This window comes from Bos grunniens, chromosome 26 (genome assembly GCF_055505025.1).
Source record: "Bos grunniens cultivar Pamir isolate PY7600 chromosome 26, Bosgru_T2T1.0, whole genome shotgun sequence".
Lineage (NCBI taxonomy): Eukaryota > Metazoa > Chordata > Mammalia > Artiodactyla > Bovidae > Bos > Bos grunniens.
In genome coordinates this window covers 12,597,273-12,616,146 of record NC_141190.1, presented here as the reverse complement: position 1 = coordinate 12,616,146, position 18,874 = coordinate 12,597,273, and the positions used below count along the sequence as shown (strand labels likewise).

General features: G+C 40.5%; 1 long non-coding RNA gene across 14 annotated transcripts in view; it reads left to right on the top strand.

Annotated features, from left to right (window-relative positions):
• LOC147344027 (uncharacterized) overlaps positions 1-12,908 on the top strand; it is a 100,531-nt gene extending 87,623 nt beyond the window's left edge. For 12 of the 14 annotated variants that reach the window (XR_015155602.1, XR_015155610.1, XR_015155608.1 and 9 more), the window contains one exon: positions 12,618-12,908. This is a non-coding gene — a long non-coding RNA (uncharacterized LOC147344027). Of the gene's footprint in view, positions 1-12,614 lie in introns of all 14 variants that reach the window. The other 2 variants (XR_015155603.1, XR_015155598.1) reach the window with 1 other exon arrangement.
• Positions 12,909-18,874: the final 5,966 nt, after the last annotated feature.

The following is an 18,874-nucleotide window of genomic DNA, read 5'->3' as shown; positions in this document are numbered from 1 at the left end:
TTTTTTCCCCCTATCTATAGGTATGCATCATTTCTCTCAGGCTGTTTTCAAGATTATTTTTATCTTCAGTTTTCAGTTTAGCTATCATATGTCTTGACATAGATTTCTTTGGATTTATCCTGTTGGAGTTTCTTTCAGCTTCTTGTATCTGTAGGTTTGTCTTACCAAATTTGGGGGAATTGTCAGCCATGATTTCCTTGAACACTTTTTCAGTCCACCTTTTTTCTCCCTTTTTCCTGGGCTTCAGTGACATGAAGGTTAATCTTTTGTCATAGTCCCCCATGTCCCTGAGGCTCTATTCATTTTTTTTTTTCTATTTTCTTTCTCTCTGTTGTACATATTAGGTGATTTCTACTATTGTAATTTTCAACTTTTTGATTTTTCTTCTGTCCTTTTCTTTCTGCTGTTGAACCATCTACTGAGTTTTTTTTTTTTTATTGATGTTATATATTGGTTATAGAATTTCAATTTGTTTTTTCTTCATATCTTCTGTTTCTTTTCTATGACTTTCTATTTTTCATTTGGTTCAAACATGTCCATATGCTCACTGAAGCATTTTTTAAGATGGCTGCTTTAAAATCCATGTCAGATAATTCCAACATTTGTGTCATATTGGTTGATTTTCTTTTCTCATTTGATTTGAGATCTTTTCTGTTCTTGGTATCAAATGATTTTCAGTTGAAACTTGGATTTGTGACGTTATAAGACTTTATCTTATTTAAATAGCTTATTTTAGAAGAATTTTTTTTGTTTGTTTTGTTAATAATATGGAGACTAGAGGCTCTTAGCAGGCAAAAACAAAAGCTGTTAGTCCTCTTAGAGTCTAAAGCCATTATTTGTACAATGTCACTCCGCCACGTTTTGTTGGCAAACAAGCTGTGATGTCAGGTTCAAGGGGAGGGAAAATCAAACTCCATCTCTAGATGAGAGGGGTGGCAAAATCACATTCCAAAAGTGCATGCAGGAGGGAGGAGTGGTTGTGGCCATCTCTGAAAATGATTTGCCACATTCATAGCTATTTTGCCTTATGAAATTATGATTTACTCTTGTTTCATCAATTACTTATTTTTTTCTGTGTGTATTTCCTTGTTTTCTGTATTAGAACAATGCTCCCTTTACAGTTTATCCTTGAACAACACATATCTGTACCCACGTGTGGGTACACTTACATGCAAATTTTTGTACTACACAGTCTGCCATTGGTTTAATCCCTGGATGTGGAACTATGGATATAGAGGGCTGAATATAGTTATTCATGGATTTTTGACTGCTTGAGGGGGTGGTTTGGTATCCCTAACCTCTGTGTTGTTCAAGGGTCAACTGTAGTAAAAAGAAACACATATCAAAAACCACCAAAAAAAAAAAAAGTAGAGTCATGTAAGTGTCAAATTATACTGAGGTGCTCTGCAGATGGAATTCAACAACCATGGTCTTTGCTCTTTAAAACTGTATAGTGTCTAAAGGTAATGCCTGGGAGGATTTCAAACACTTGACAGTGATGTCCTGGTGTGTTTGTTTTTCATCTGGTCATCCAATGTAAACCACGGGAAGATGCTCGCTGGGTACCTGTCATCCTTGCCTTTACGCATGTTCAGACAAAGGAGAATCTCTGCAGCCTCTCACTGGCAGGGCTGTTGGGAGTTGGAAGATGCCAGATTTCACTGAACATCTCTGCCTCACCCATTCCTTCACATATTTTATTGGCACAGGTGGGAACCATGTCTGGATCTCTGTTGCCATGTGACTATAATGTCCATGAAAATAACAGCAACTCTGTTTTTTTGGATATGCTTTAGGGAGGGCAAGGAAATAGGAGAGATTCTCTAGCCTCTCCTTAGGGGTGAATTAGGGTTCTGTATGTATGGGGATCAGGAGCTCCTTGAGGGTGGAGGCTGATTACATACAATAGTGGGTGTTAGAATGCACATGTTGAATTAGATTTAAATTCCATGATGAAAAGGCACTACTTTAATCTGTGGAAGAACTGGGAAGAATTGTACTTGGGAAGAATTATACTCATCTTGAGCAATTATAACACTTTATGCTATAAAGTGTTATAGCAGAGCGTTTTCATCTCAGTTTTACTCTTCACATGACTTTAAGTGTCTTATTCATAAAATGGAAATGATGGTATCTACAAGTCAGAATGCTGAGAATTAGATAACATCTACCACATTAGGCAGAAACTAAGTTTTGTTTAGAATTAAATATGATGATAAAAGTAAAAGGAGCTTTTAAAATTTTATGATGACATTCAAATGTGAACTGTTACTATGCTTGTTCTTATTCCTTTAGGCATAGCATTTCCTTTTTTTTTTCCATTTAAAAATTAAGAAACTGAGGTTGGTGGAGGTTAAACAATTTGCCAATTAGTTGAATAATGGAATTTGTCTTTAATCTACATGTTGTGGCTCCTATGTCAGGGATCTTCATATTACTATTATTATTCCAAATCATTTTATGACTTTGCACCATTCCCTCCAGACTCCTCCATAAGGACAAATGCTAATTGGCCTTGCAGCTCTCTGTGAAGGAAGACCATCCCTTGTTCCAGGAGTCAGCATACTGCAGCCCATGGGTCAGGTCTCATCACATATCTTTGTACTGGATACAACCACACTCAAATGTTTGTTGTCTGTGTCTGCTTTCACACTTCAAAGGCAGGGTTGAACAGCGGCAACAGAGACTATAGGCCTGCAGAGCCTAAAGTGTTTATTATCTGACCTTTAGCTCAGCCGGTAAGGAATCTGCCTGCAATGCAGGAGACCCCACTTTGATTCCTGGGTTGGGAAGATCCTCTGGAGAAGGGATAGGCTACCCACTCCAGTATTCTTGGGTTTCCCTGGTGGCTCAGCCGGTAAAGAATCCACCTGCAAGGTGGGAGACCTGGGTTTGATCCCTGGGTTGGGAAGATCCCTTGGAGAAAGAAATGACTCCAGTATTCTGGCCTGGAGAATTCCATGGACTGTATAATCCATGGGGCTCACAAAGAGTCGGACACGACTGAGTGACTTTCACTTTCACGTTTACCTAAAAAGTTTACTGACTTCTGGCTTTTATTGTCATCTCAAATACTGTAGAACACATGCTCATGAAGAGTGATATTCCAGAGCTCTCTAGTAACATCAACAAGTGCACTTTTCAGCTCTTTAGCCCTTGATCTTTCAGATCAAGGTGGGAAAATGATTCACTTTAATCTTCATGTATGTCTTTCCCAGGAGACTTGGTTTCTCAATATACACTCAGTCGTGTCTGACTCTTTGTGACCCCATGGACTGTAGCCTGCTAGACTCTTCTGTCTGTGGAATTCTCCAGGCAAAAATACTGGAGTGGGTTGCTATTCCATTCTCCAGGGGATCTTCCCAAGCAAGGGATCAAATCTGAGTCTCCCACATTGCAGGCAGATTCCTCACCATCTGAGCCACCAGGGAAGCCCTCTCAGTACACTGGAAACATTTGTTCTTAAGAATCCCTCTGACCCTAGCTTCATTGACTAATAAATCAGGAAGGAAGGGACCTTAGAAACGTGGTTCAGCACCGTCACTCGAGGGATGAGAACACTGAGACCCACAGAAGGAAAGCACTGCCCCTCAAGTTAGGCAGTGGTTGGCAGTTAGATGAGAACCCAGCATCCTGACATCTAGTGGTTCTGTTATCCTGAAAACTAATTTAGACTGAATTATGGTTCCTCACTTTCAGATTGCAGGTGGAATTTTTATCCATGTATTTTGTGCTGGGAAAGAAAAAGCCACAGATTAAAAGAATCACAAGACAATTCACATTAGGATCTGGAGCTCTTGAGCCTAAATGTGTAGACCAAACATTTCCTTCTTTCACTAAGAAAAATTACAAAGAACAGCCTGGACTATTCATTTTGGTCTCTTTTGCCCCTGATTTTTCTCATCTCCTAATTCCCTCCTGGCTAAGCACATTGTTGATGTTACTATCTGACCTAATGTCACAGAGGGTTCAGAAGATCAGACTGAGCCTGTGACAGCTGTTCAAACAGCATAAGGGAGTCACGGAGAGAGAAGTTCATGGAGAGGCTACATTCCTGCTCTGGTTTCTGAGTTTCTTTGTGTTGTTTCTGGGTGAAGACCACAGTTTCTGAATTTTTTCATCCATCAGTTATGTGGGGGTTTTTATGGTTCTATAACTGAAGAAAACCAAGTCTTTTAAGGAAACCTAAGCCTACCCACTGGATTAATGGTGTTTTGTGGCCCAGTTAACCTTCGTGAAGAGTTGGGTCCCTAAAGACAATTAAACTCAGCAGACTGGAACTTCCCGGGTTCAGTGGTTAAGACTCCGTCCTTCCAACACAGAGGGCATGGGTTCAGTCACTGGTTGGGGAGCAAAGATTGCACATGGCCTGTGGTGTGGCCAAACAAGACAAAGAAAAACAAACAAGCAAACAAAAAAACTCAGCAAGACTTTCAATGGGAAAGTGGCTGGAACCACAAAAGGCCCAACAGCAGGCAGGTTGGGGAGCAGGAGAAATCACGGCAAAGTCACACCCAGACGGTGATTTCATTGGACAGGCCATTACAAAAAACCCCAAAACCCAACAGTAACTTTTTAGAAGGATTGTGTAACATTGATGATAACTCTCATGACTGGGTGTGGAATATAGTTTCTCCCTTCCCAGCAGCATCTGGTCTCTGATTCTAGTAACAGGGCCTCCTTCTTTCAGGGAGTTCACTCGTATTCAGTGTGTACAGCCTGAATGGGGTTTTCCCTCACAGGGCTCTTACCCTTTGATCAGATGTAGTCCAATGATCCAAGCTAAGCCACCTGGATTATCTCTCTCAGCAATTCCATCCTAAACACAGAGGGTTGATGGGGCAGAGACCCATGTAGGGACATTTATCCTACTGTGCGGATACCCCAGTCTGCCCTGAGCCCAGTCTTTACAAGGTCTGGTTGCTCTCCTGTTTCCTGAGCTCACCATTTCCATTTATTTATTTTTATTTTATTGCTTAAGAAAGTAGCATTCTGTTTTTGTTGCTTTTGGAGTGTTTAAATGACCCCAAGCGGCACAAAATAACTGGGCTTAACATATGTTATCTTATATATTTAACAGAAATACCAACTATTATTACGTGTGTAGGTTAAATATATATGATTAGTTGCATGCATGAGGAAATTGAAGTTATAGATAGCTTAAGTAAGTTGCCAAGATTTATGCCGGTAACAGGGGAAGGAGCAGAGGCTGGAGCTCAGGACTGTTGCACCCTGGATCCAGGACATCACAGAATCCATGAGTGGACAGTGTGTCTGTCGGAAGGCAGAAGTCTGGGTCTCAGGAAGCACCCAGGATTGCTGCTGGGAAGCCAGTTGTTCCTTGAGGAATAGGAGCCTTGCATCAATCCCACCCCTCCCCCACCCTTTTTTAATTTCCTGGAAGCAGTCAAATTTTACCTGCTGTGTTTTATCTCTTGGTATAAAGGGGTTAAGGTGCATTTCTCTGAGTCAAAAATCATTTTACAGGTGAGGGAACCGAGCTCCAGAGATGGCAAATGGATTTTGACACACAGCAAGGTCATGTAGCAAGTTAGTGCCAGATCAGGGATCGAGACTAGTGGTTCCTGACTGCTCATGTGTCGACCTTTCCAGTTTTCCACATACGCTTACTTCCTTGATGACTCTGGAAGGGGTGGCATGTTATGTTTTCCTGCAACAGTAGAGTGAAGTTGCACCAGATACACATTTAACTTTTGTGAATTTAAGTATTTAAATACTTGGCAATGGAAGGAAACAGGAATAGAGAAAGAGCAAATTTTAATATCATGATTCCATCTGTCAGTCTGGCTTACGGGCCAAAGGAAAAATGAGATGGAAGAGGTGAGTATGATGATCATTTAGTAGGTTTCAAATCTCATATATCTCTTGCAGTGTGAGCATCTAACCATTTATAAAACACATGGCCATGTGTGTGTGTATTTCTTTTAAAATTCAACGTGGACTCTGATACACAATCTATCTATTTATACTAACCTCTCTCCCTCCCAAACTCTAGCTGTCTGTTCAATACTGGAGGAAAAAAACTGACTCTGGTGGACTTCCTAACAGCTGGTGTTGTAATTTGTAGGCAAAGACATTTTCAAGGATAATTTGAACTGCAATTATTTGCTTAGTGTACTGATTTTAAAATTTCAGCCCAATATAAGTTGCAGCCTGTGCCTTACCATAGTGGGAGGCAGTCAAATGTAGTGAGACTGTAGGACATGGGTCCTTGTGTTACAAAATTCATATTGATAGGCATTCCAGGTGTGATTCTGAGAATCTTTATTTCCTGATATTATAGGGAAAACCCGATGTAAAATTTTTAGTATAAATATCTGTCTATATTTAGTGCCAAAGTGCTAGTTAGTAATATATTTATTGTAATAGAACTGATCAAGGAAATTTTGTGATATTAGCTAAATATAGTAAAGAAAAGAGCTAGCTGGTGCTTGTAACTCTTAGTTCATATTCTCTATATTTTATCTTTATTTGTCTTCATAAACTGAGGAATTCAGATCCAGATTCTTCCCAAAGGTCTACATCTCTGATGATGGAAATATTGATACTCTCATCTATTTATGTTTTAGTTATCTATTGCCTAACAATTTGTATGAAAGCAAATCTTAATTGTTTAAAGATACAAGTATATTTAGTTTGAAGTCTGTCGGCTAGGCGGTTCTGGTCTCCCATGGGCTCATTCTGTGTCTGCGAGCAGCTGTGGGTTGGATAAGCAACTCTGCTGGTCTTGCCTAGGCTTTCTTACACGTATGTGGATCAGCTGGTTAGAGGCTGGGCTAGGACAGTCTTGGCTAGTACAGCTGAGGTCTCCTCCAACAGGCTAGCTCGGGTTTGTTCATATGATTGTGGCAGGGTTCCAAGAAGGAAAAGGGAAGCACAAAATGCCTCTTGAGACTTCAGCTCAGAACTGGCATAACATAGCTTTCTCCATATTTTATTAGCCAAAGCACATCACAGGACTGGCCTAGATTCAAGGGGTGAATAAAGAGACTCATTATTTTAAATTTTGTTTGTTTATTTATTTTTTACTGTGCTGGGTCTTCATTGCTGCACTCAGGCTTTCTCTAGTTGCGGCAAGTGGGGGCTACTCTCTAGTTGCGGTGTGCAGGCTTCTCATCGCAGTGGTTTCTCCTGTTGCAAAGCGCAGGCTTTAGGCTCGTGGGCTTAGTTAATCCTCAGTATGCGGGATCTTCCCGGATCAGGGATCAAGCCCATGTCCACTGCATTGTCAGGTGGATTCTCTGCCACAGGGCCACGAGGGAAGTCCAAGAGACGCATCACTTTGATGGAATAGCTGAAAAATATATTTTTAAAGAGTGTAGATACAATAAGCGGAGAAGGCAATGGCACCCCACTCCAGTACTCTTGCCTGGAAAATCCCATGGACAGAGGAGCCTGGTGGGCTGCAGTCCATGGGGTCGCTAAGAGTCGGATACGACTGAGCGACTTCCCTTTCACTTTTCACTTTCATGCATTGGAGAAGGAAATGGCAACCCACTCCAGTGTTCTTGCCTGGAGAATCCCAGGGACAGGGGAGCCTGGTGGGCTGCTGTCTATGGGGTCACACAGAGTCAGACACGACTGAAGTGACTTAGCAGCAGATACAATAAGAGCTGTACTTGGGACTATTTTATTTTACACCGATTTTTCATAACTTCAAGTGTCTTGGTATCTGTCAGTGAGCTCTGATGTGTTCTCCAGACACATTTTTGTTTTCCCTCGGGGAGAATTCAGGTTCACCAGTGGCTCATGGTGACTGACGCATGTAGGTTATTAGCTTTTCTTTCAGTCTATTCTCTCCCAACAGGGTTCCTGAGGTTGAGGCAAGGTTTTTAACAGAGAAAGTTCTAGGCCTGTCAGAACCTGACCTGGAGATACATTTATTTCAGATTTGTAATCAAATGCTGCACCTGTTAACTCAGAATTGTGACCATCTGGACATGGCGCAAATTGACAAATACGTTTGTCAATTAGAATTGTTCAGAAAGGCAATTATCGCTCAAAATAATGATAGAATAATCATTACTCTCTTTCTTGATCTTCAAAGGAGAGGAACATAGATAAAAATATGGCAAAGAATACTACTTTTGATAGCTACAGTATAATTGTTTTTTTCCTTAGCAGTGGTAGAGATGGTGGAAGTGGTATGTGTGTATGTGTGTGTAAATGAATAAACTAAGAATGTCAGCAAAAGTTCTTTGAATAGAACAGTGGCTCATTATCATTAGAAGTCAGCCAAGAGGTATATAGTGTTCTTGTGGCTGCTGCTGGTGCTGATATGGGTAGAGTATTAGTCACTGATGAAGATGAGGGCCACTGGCTCCAGAGTTCAATAATAGCTTGACTTCATAGTATAAGATCTCTCAGACATACTTTAAATTATCTCTAGATTATTTATCATTTATAATATAAAAGCTATGAAAATAGTTGCTGGAGTGCCACCAATTCAAGTTCTGCTTTTTGGAATTTTTGAATTTTGTGTTCAAATATTTTCGATCTGTGGTTTGTTGAATCTGTGGATGTAGAACCCATGAATATGGAAGGCCGATTGTATTTGTTTTCTTTTTCACTTTGGTTTTTGTTCCCCTTTTCTTTCTTTCCTGCCTTTTTTTGGATTACTTGAATATTTTTAGTATTCTATTTTAATTTTCTATTGGCTGTTTGGCTATATCTTTTTGTATTAGTCTTTTTAGTGTTTGCCCTAAAGATTATACTGTGCACCTATGCTAGGTCATTTCAGTCTTGTCCAATTCTTTGTGATCCTATGGACTAGAGCCTGCCAAGCTCCCCTGTCAGTTTCTCCAGGTGAGAATAATGGAGTTGGTTGTCATGCCCTCCTCTAAGGGATCTTCCTGACTCAGGAATTGAACCTGTGTCTCTTTCGTCTCCTCCATTGGGAGGAGAGCTCTCCATATAAGCTTAATATTTCAGTCCTTACATATTGTGCTGCTGCTGCTGCTAAGTCGCTTCAGTCGTGTCCAACTCTGTGCAACCCCATAGATGGCAGCCCACCAGGCTCCCCCGTCCCTGGGATTCTCCAGGCAAGAACACTGGAGTGGGTTGCCATTTCCTTCTCCAATGCATGAAAGTGAAAAGTGAAAGGGAAGTCACTCAGTTGTGTCTGACTCTTAGAGACCCCATGGACTGCAGCCTACCAGGCTCCTCCATCCATGGGATTTTCCAGGCAGGAGTACTGGAGTGGGGTGCCATTGCCTTCTCTATACATATTGTATGTCTCAAAAAAATGAACAGTCTGGTTTTGTACGTCAGGCATGTGAGTTTGTAAGTCTGCCCCAAGCAATTAATCCGTATGTATGTACCCTTATTGTCAGTGTTTTGAAGCTTACAGAAATCAACATATCCACATACTAATTCCTAAATCTGTGTAACCTTATATGGCAAAAGGGACTTTTCACATGCTACTAATTTAAAGATCTTGAGATAGGAAGGTTTTCATTCTCAATTATCCAGGTGGTTGCAATGTAATGACAGGGGCCCTTAAAGATGGAGGTGGGCGATTAGGATTGGAAAAGGCAAGGTGACAACAAAAGCAAAGACGAGTGGGATGGCCACCATCCAAGGATGGGGACACCCATGGACAGCCACCATAAGCTGGAATAGGATAAGAAGGAGGATTCTTTACCCTTGGAGCCTTCAGAAAACACCCAGTTGACACTTTGATTTTACCTTCACTTCAGACATCCAACCTCCAGAACTAAAAGAGAATAAATTAATGTTTTTTTTAAAGCCACTTAGTTTATGGAAATATGTTACAGCAGCAATGGAATAGCACAATGCAAAAGATCAAGAAAAAAGTCAGAAGGGTCAAATATTTAATGGAATTAGGCTAAGATGGTTTGGTTTTTCCACCTAATACTAGGGATGAGTAACTAAAGTCTGTTGAACATAACTTCCTAAGGTGTGGCCGTGCCCTATTATAATTTGATTTTGTGAAGTCTTTTAGATGCTACATTGACTGATCTATCCATTCACAATTGTCACAGTCTTACTTTGGATATTTATTATATTCATGTGGACCTTAGGTAAGTTGTGCTTTTATGAGACCAGTTCTATTTCTGTAGGTTTGATTTTGCATAATTTCACTTTGATCAATTCTCTGTTGATTTAAAATTTTACTCTCAGAGGTCAAGGTAATTCCCATTATTACCAGTGATATGGCACAGTTGTATTCTGGACTCTAAACACCAAGGCTACTTATCAAGAAAGGTTTATATTCAAACAAGCAAATCGTTTCTGAAATTCTGAACTCCCTTTTTCATCATGTAAAACAGAAAAGTTGGTACCTAGTGAAGTGAAAGTCGCTCAGTCGTGTCCTAGTTTGCGACCCCATGAACTATACAGTCCATGGAATTCTCCAGGCCAGAATACTGGAGTGGGCCTTCTCCAAGGGATCTTCTCAACCCAGGGATTGAACCCAGGTCTCCCACATTGCAGGTGGATTCTTTACCAGCTAAGCCACCAGGAAAGCCCTTTTGTGTACTGACTTCAAAGCCTTATTAGTAATCACGTGGCTAAGGCAGCAGTAAATGCTTAGTTAGATACATCTTCAGATCATCCCTCTTCCTCTTATTTTTTGGCTGTTACAATACATTTTTCATGTATTGTACAAATTTCATGTATTTTCATGTATTAGTGAAAAACTAATATTTGCTGGTATTTCTTAGTTTACCCTTTACAGTGAATGTTTTATAATTGACATCTTTAAATGAGGAGAAATGATGAGAAGAGTTTTTTCAGTGTAATGTCACATATTGCAGCTCATTACTTAATCGAGTAATGCTCGATTCTATAACCCTCAATTATTACACAGTGAAGTGTAAAATATTATGAAACATAAATTCCTAAGACAGTTTACAGGAATAGATGTTAAAATAATTCCACTGTAGAACCACACAGGCCAAAACTCTATAGTACATGTGTATGGATGCACATTAGCAATCCCAGGCAAACACCATTTCTTTATTTTAGTGTGAAAATTCTTTATTTTCTTTCATACCTTCTGAATTAAAATTAGCTAGACGTTCACAAACTCTTAAAGAATCCATGGACAGACCAGGAAAGATGCAATTTCCTGAAACTCTTCATGAAATGTGTGTGTAGATGTTTGTAGACTTTTTTAGGGGGTAGATGTCAAATAATTTATATCAAATTCTCACAGGGGACATGGCCTCCAAAATGTTAAGACTGCCAACTCTAGACTCAGAGGTTATAACGTATACCATTATTTGCTATTATTTTCTGACTGCGAAACATGTTAAAAGGCAAGTGATTGAAGCTGGTCTGAAGCTTAGTTCCAACCTAACCAGCTTAGTACCTGTTTTAAAATTAATCTATTTCAAATATTTATATAACCACATGCCCTCCGCAGGCATTTGGGCTGTGCCACCTCAGCTCATTGATTGAGTGTAAGGCTGGTGATATAGATACAGTCAGAAGGGGCCTGTTGAAATTACAGATCTGCAGGAAAGTTTGCAGTGGTACTTTGGAATTTGTAATTATTTTTATAAAGTTTTCTATGTGGTCATTACTTAAAGGGGGAAGAGTAGCACTGTGACATCACTTAGGGACTTATAAGAAATACAGAATCCATCTGCTTTTCCCCTTTGCCCCTTCTCCTTCCTACTAAACCATAATCTGCATTTTAACACCATCCTTGAGTGTTTTGTATATTCATTAAAGTTTGAAAAATACTGGAGCAAGTTTTAGAATCAACCAGTCCCAAAGGCTTTTTTCCCTCTTTTTCTCTCTCCTCACTGATAAAAAAGAATTCTAATTAGGGTAATAAGAATATTTTATTAGGTATGGCTGGTTGCTTCAAAGCATTTTTTCTCATTTTTTTAAACAAGCTGTATTTTAGCTTCTTAATTAAGTAACATTGTGTATTAGTTAATGCCCTCCTAAGAAATGAATATACACATTCAAATGTCATTAGAAGCAAGCCTGAATAAACAGTAACATCTAGGTAAAAGGAGTTTCCAGTATTAGAAGTGTGTTGATCTCTTCACAAATGTAGTTTCAACGTCACCTGATTCTTTCAGAAGCAGCAACTTGAACCTTTGAAACATTTGGCTCTATCTGTGTAGCAACCCTTGTAAGGATCTTTTTTTTTTTTTTTAATCAGAATGAGATGCCAGGAGACTGTCCGTCTCTCCTAAGGGCATTAAGTGAGTGGATGTTCTCTAAATACCAATTCAAATGAGAAACAAAACAAAACAAATATATTTCTGCATGGGCTTGCCGTGCTCAGAATTTGCCAAGTGGTTGGTTGGTTGGTTGGTTGGTATTCCTTCCCATAACAAGGGCTTCTTAGCACTGTGGATCTCTTCTTTTCCACAGTTAGAAGATAAACCTTACAGGAATATGGAGCATGTTTTCTTGCTATATGTGTTTTAATCAGAACATGATTAACTGGCTCAATGGATTACTCAAGAAGCTGCAGGTTTTCTTCTCTCCTTTAATTCTCTTTGCTCCCTTACCTATTCCCAGTGAACTGCTAATAGTGAATGTATTTATTTAACTGCCCTCTGCATTTTATAATCTCTCTCTCTCTCTTTTTTTTTTTTTTTTTTCAGCAGATTTCAGGCTGCTTCTAAACTCGAGGCCTGGCCCTGTTCTGATCACTTGGAGGAAACCGTTTTAAAATATGCCCATCACAGTGGTTCCTGCACAGACGTTCATTCAAGCTGCTTAGTAACCACCATCACTGCATCCATGTGCTCCAGAAAGTTTCCAACCATAAGGAAAAAAAAAAAAAAGAAAATCATTGCTTAGCCATGAAATTAAGCCCTGGAAAACCATAAATTCATTGGAAATTGGATGCAGGCAATTACAATAAAGGTTAGATCCCTTTCCAATTTAATTTAAAATTTTGTTTCAAGTAAAAAAAAAAAAAACCTGTAAATGTTGGTAATTGCGCTAGACACAATAATGGCCTAAAGATGTTTATGTCCTAAAATCAGTGAGTAAGTTATCTTTCAAGGCAAAAGGGGCTTTACTGTCGTGATTAAATAAGAATCTTCAGGTGGGGAGGTTAGCGTGGGGTAGCCAGGTGGGCCCAATACCATCACAAGCATCCGTTTAGAAGTGGGGCAGGAAACCCAAAGTCAGTAGTGGATGTGAAGGAGGTAGCGAGAGGCTGTGGTAATGCCGGGAAGCAGCCAGGAGCTGAGGGAGGCAGAAGCTGAAAAGTCCAGGAAAGGAATTTTCCTTCAGAGCTTCCAGAAGGACGCAGCCTGCCGACACCTTGACTTCAGCTCTGTGAGACTGTTTTTGGACTTCAGACCTTCAGAGCTGTAAAAGAACAAATATGTGTTGTTCTAAGTCACTAAGTTTGGTAATTATTTTTTTCTAGCATTAACAAGAAAACTATTACAGTTACATAGATATTTTATTATTCTATAATTTTATGTAAGTGAATTTTTTATTTTAAAAAATGGCTGCATTATGGGTTATTACTAACTTTTTTTCCCTAAAAATGGTGATTAAGAAAATCCTTTCTTATTTCAACACCATTATCAACCTGGAAATTTTTTAGAAATAACCAGCCTGTAGAGGTTATGAGTAAACTATGATTTGGTCTGAGTTAACTGTGCCACCTACTTGGCACAGAGTGCTGCATTGTCATGGCAAGTTCTGAGAGTTTGTGTTTAGCTGTTTGCTTTGGGGAGTCAGAAACGTGTACATTCAAATCCTGGTTCTGCAACTTCTTGTACCTTTGGGTAAGAATTTAACTTTTCTAAGCTTTGGATTCCTTATACAAAAGAGAGGGATCACAGGGGTGTTGTGAAGGGTATGTGAAGTAATACATGCAAAATACTTAGCAGAGTTTCCAATAAAAGTAACTACTGCAGGTTGGTTAAAGCTACAGTAGGCTTGGCCATGGCCCACCAATGTTTGTTACTTGTAATTACATCTGAGCTACCCCGATAGGCCATGGATGAACCTAAAGTTTCTAGGCAATGAGAAATCTAATGATAATCAGCTGCAAAGAATAATCTTAAGTGTGGAAAGAAATGGTATCTTAAAAGTGTGTATGTTCTTTGAAAACACTGTATTCCCTCAATGGTGAGATGTGTATCCAGTCTGTTCTCTATGTGGCAAAAAACACTGCCTCCTGTGCTTAGTGTGTGGGAGGTCATTTTTCCTTACAATATATTAATCTCTCAGCAAAAGATAACATTCTGCCTTGTTTTGCATTAGGGAATTAAATAACTAGGTGATTGTTGACATAAAAAAATAGTACTGTTACAATATTGGATGTAATTATGCTATTGTCTAATTGGGGACTGCTGCTTAATTTCAAAGGAGGGGCAATGGCACCCCACTCCAGTACTCTTGCCCGGAAAATCCCATGGATGAAGGAGCCTGGAAGGCTGTAGTCCATGGGGTCGCTGAGGGTCAGACACGACTGAGTGACTTCACTTTCACTTTTCACTTTCATGCATTGGAGAAGGAAATGGCAATCCACTCTAGTGTTCTTGCCTGGAGAATCCCAGGGACAGGGGAGCCTGGTGGGCTGCCGTCTGTGGGGTTGCACAGAGTCAGACACGACTGAAGCGACTTAGCAGCAGCAGCTTAATTTCAAAAGCATTTTTTTCTTATTTTCTCACTTGTGAAATTGAGGCAAAACATTCACTATCCTGTAATAAACTCACTTTATTTCTCCTTATTTCTGAAATGAAGGCCTAAACGTTAATATACAACCTAGAAGATGTACATAGGAGAAGGAAGTCACTTTTTTGGTAGCAAATTTGTAATTTTACTTATTCATTTATTTTTAATTGAAGGATAATTGCTTTACAGTATTGCATTGGTTTATACCAAACATCAACATGAATCAGCCATAGGTTTACCCACGTCCCCTCCCACTTGAACATCCCTTCTACCTCCCTCCCCATCCTGCCCATCTCAACCCTGGTTTGAGTTCCCTGAATCATACAGCAAATTCCCATTTGCTATCTATTTTACATATGATAATGTAGGTTTCCATGTTACTGTCTTCAAACCTCCCACCCTCTCCCGACTGCCCTCCTCCAGCTGTGTTCATAAGTCTGTTCTCTTTGTCCGTGTCTCCATTGCTGCTCTGCAAATAGGTTCATCAGGATCACCTTTCTAGATTCCATATATATGCATTAGTATGTGATAACTGTTTGTTTTCTGTTTCTGACTTACTTCACTCTATATAATAGTCTCTAGGAAGTCTCTTTTTAAATGCTGCACCGGAAGGTTTCCCAGCCAGGTGTGAAGTAAGTGTAGTAGTCCTGACCAGGATACACAAGCACATTAAGACTGACTATGTTCCTCTTTTACTTTGTCAAGCACCTAATGGAATTATGGAGCAGCACTGACTCAGGGTTGAAAGGCCTGGTTCTTGTCTCAGCTTCACTATCAACCAAACATTGCGACCATGGGCATCAGTATCGTCATCAGGTCCCCAGGTGTCATTGATAAAATCAGGAGCTGAGTTTCAACTTGTGTGTTACCTTGGCAAGTTTTGCAACATGAGTATGCCTGTATTCTAACTTGCTACTCTTTTAAGTTGACTCATTTTAAATTTTTTAAAGGAAATGTTCTATAATGACTGAAAATTAAAAAAAAAAATTGTTTGCACATCACAAATAGCAGGTAACCATAAAATGAATACATGAAAATAAAGCCTTGTTAATCCAAGATAGACAAGGTAGTCTGAAGATTCTGGGACACAGGCTTCTCTGTAAAAGGCAATTTAGAAAGTATAAGAGAGGTGTTGGAGATATATTAGCACAAAACTGAAACCTTCTCCTGGACCAGAGAGGCTGGAAGAGATTTGAAGAGAGAATAATATCTCACCATGTGACTCACTGTTATTTAATGTTCTATGTATTCCCTACAACTTATCATTTTCTAGTGGAGTGTATCCCATGCTTTGGGAAGCACTCGACTAGGTTAGTTCAACAGTGTTCCACTGGCAAACATTTTGACCCCCAAATATTATCAAGTCATACAGAAAGGCAGACATGCTCAGATGGTGAGAAATTATCTTCCAAGGGAATTCATGATGGGTAGAGAAGTTTCTCTACTGGGAAAATGTGGATTGGGCCACATCTCCTCTTATGCAGTGAAGTTTGGAAACGTGACCCAGAGCAGTGGAAGTGGCTGACCTTCTCCCTGGGAATCCAAATTCAGGAGCCCATTGTCTGAACAAATACACATATGAAGATATTGAATAAATGAAGAAAAATTTGCAGCCCCTCACCGTTGACTTGGGTTACTTCTATTATGTTAAATATGGAGAAGCTTATAGTTTTAAGTAATATAAAGACCAAAAGAAGTTTATGAAATGTTTACAAGCCATAGAAGGCCTCCCCAGGTGGTGCTAGTGGTAAAGAACCAGCCTGCTAATGCAAGAGACATAAGAGACCCAAGCTTGATCCCTGGGTCAGGAAGATCCCCTGGAGAACAGAATGGCAACCCACTCCAGTATTCTTGCCTCCAGAATCCCATAGACAGAGAAGCCTGGAGGGCTATGGCCCATGGGTCACAACGAGTCAGACGCACCTGAAGTGACAGCATGCACACATAAGCCATAGAAAATGGATTAAACTTGGATCCTGATCTTTTGCTACAGATTAATCTGTTTGTCATGGAATTGTGTACTGACTGCTGTATTTGACATCCATCATATATTAAATGATTCTTACCCTGAAATATCAAAGTTGAGTGGAGGAGAGTTGGGAGCAAGAGGAGAAACTCACATGTGCTAAAGATCAAAGATTTGATCAGCAGGCAGGTGAGGGATAGTGTTTTGGAAGCAAAGGTGATTAAGATCCCCAGTGTAAGCGTGACTCTGTGGGACACTCATAACTCTTACTGAGGGGGAGGGAGCTAGCTGGACCAAAGTTAAACTAACTCTTCCTTCTCGTTAGGGATGTGAGGAGATATATTAGAACACCAGACTAGTAGGTAGCCTGGCAGCTGAATATCAAGTCAGAGAATTGAGTCCTGTGTAGGCTGGGGGTAGTGGCTACTTGGGGAGATGTCTGTTTTGAGGGAATGCTTTCAGTCAGGACTTGGAGGCATGAAGATGGATGGGGTTGGTCATAGACCTGCCCCCTAGAGGAAAGGAGTTTGCATGAATTAGGGCAAAGGTTCAAGCCCTCTAAGTAACTGGCTGGAGTTGAGGGCCCACTTCAGTTTTTGAGATAGACTAGAGAGAGATTGGGATTGGAAACCAGTAGAGTGGGGACTGGTTATACATTTGATATGGCAGAAAGATGAGTCTACCATGTAGGACTGGGTCCACCTATTGCTAATGGCTGATGTGATGTGGGCATGGGGTGATTCCTAATGGGCCACCAGCTTGACTTCTCCCTGGCTTGGGGTGTGGTGAGACTAAGCTAACAGTTAGTATTCATGACAGGTGGCCCAGACTCTGATGGGACATGAAAATTCCTTAGTCACTAGTTATAATCCAAAACACATGTACTTCTGGGGGGTACATTTACATTAAGAATAGCTAATGTTTATTTGAGCATTACTCTATGCCAAGCACTGTGCCAAATAACCCTTCCACACACTTTATATCTTATAATTACAAAGCAACTCTAATAGGCAAGTGCTATCATTACTGAGCAAATAAATGAGAGAGGTTAAGTAATTTGGCCCCAAGTCACATTGGTAATAGTGGTAATGTTGGAATTCTAATTTGAGTTATGGCATCTGGACAGCCTATGTTCTTAAACCTCTCAGGTATATCACCCCTGAAAGTCCCGAGTCTCCCAGAATTGACCCCATTAGTTACGGGAGACAGGACCTCGGGGAGAGGAAGACTTTGGGCTTAACTGCCTCCCCCTGAAAGATGCCCCCTCTTGGTCCAGCAGCAGCAGCAGATGGACTAGTGTCCATTTCTGTGGGGTTCAGAAAACTGTTTTGCACTCCATCATCCCTGCCTCTTTGTGGGAGCCCATTTGGCATAAACCAGGCTGCTTCTGCTTTTGTAGCTGGGCTGCCTTGACCATAAGTGGAAAATCCATTGCCTCTTACTGTGAGGAATCTGCAGTGCTCAGTTCAGTTCAGTTCAGTTGCTCAGTCATGTCCAACTCTTTGTGACCCCATTAATTGCAGCGCGCCAGGCCTCCCTGTCCATCACCAACTCCCGGAGTTCACTCAGACTCATGTCCATCAAGTCAGAGATGCCATCCAGCCATCTCATCCTCTGTCGTCCCCTTCTCCTCTTGCCCCCAATCCCTCCCAGCATCAGAGTCTTTTCCAATGAGTCAACTCTTCGCATGAGGTGGCCAGAGTACTGGAGTTTCAGCTTCAGCATCATTCCTTCCAAAGAACACCGAGAACTGGTCTCCTTTAGGATGGACTGGTTGGATCTCCTTGCAGTCCAAGGGACTCTCAAGAGTCTTCTCCAACACCACAGTTCAAAAGCATCAATTCTTTGGCACTCAGTTTTCTTCACAGTCCAACTCTCACATCCATACATGACCACTGGAAAAACCATAGCCTTGACTAGACGGACCTTTGTTGGCAAAATAATGTTTCTGCTTTTGAATATGCTGTCTAGGTTGGTCATAACTTTCCTTCCAAAAAGTAAGCGTCTTTTAATTTCATGGCTGCAGTCACCATCTGCAGTGATTTTGGAGCCCCCCAAAATAAAGTCTGACACTGTTTCCACTGTTTCCCCATCTATTTCCCATGAAGTGATGGGACTGGATGCCATGATCTTAGTTTTCTGAATGTTGAGCTTTAAACCAACTTTTTCACTCTCCTCTTTCACTTTCATCAAGAGGCTTTTTAGTTCCTCTTCATTTTCTGCCATAAGTGCAATGCTACCTCAGTAGAAGAA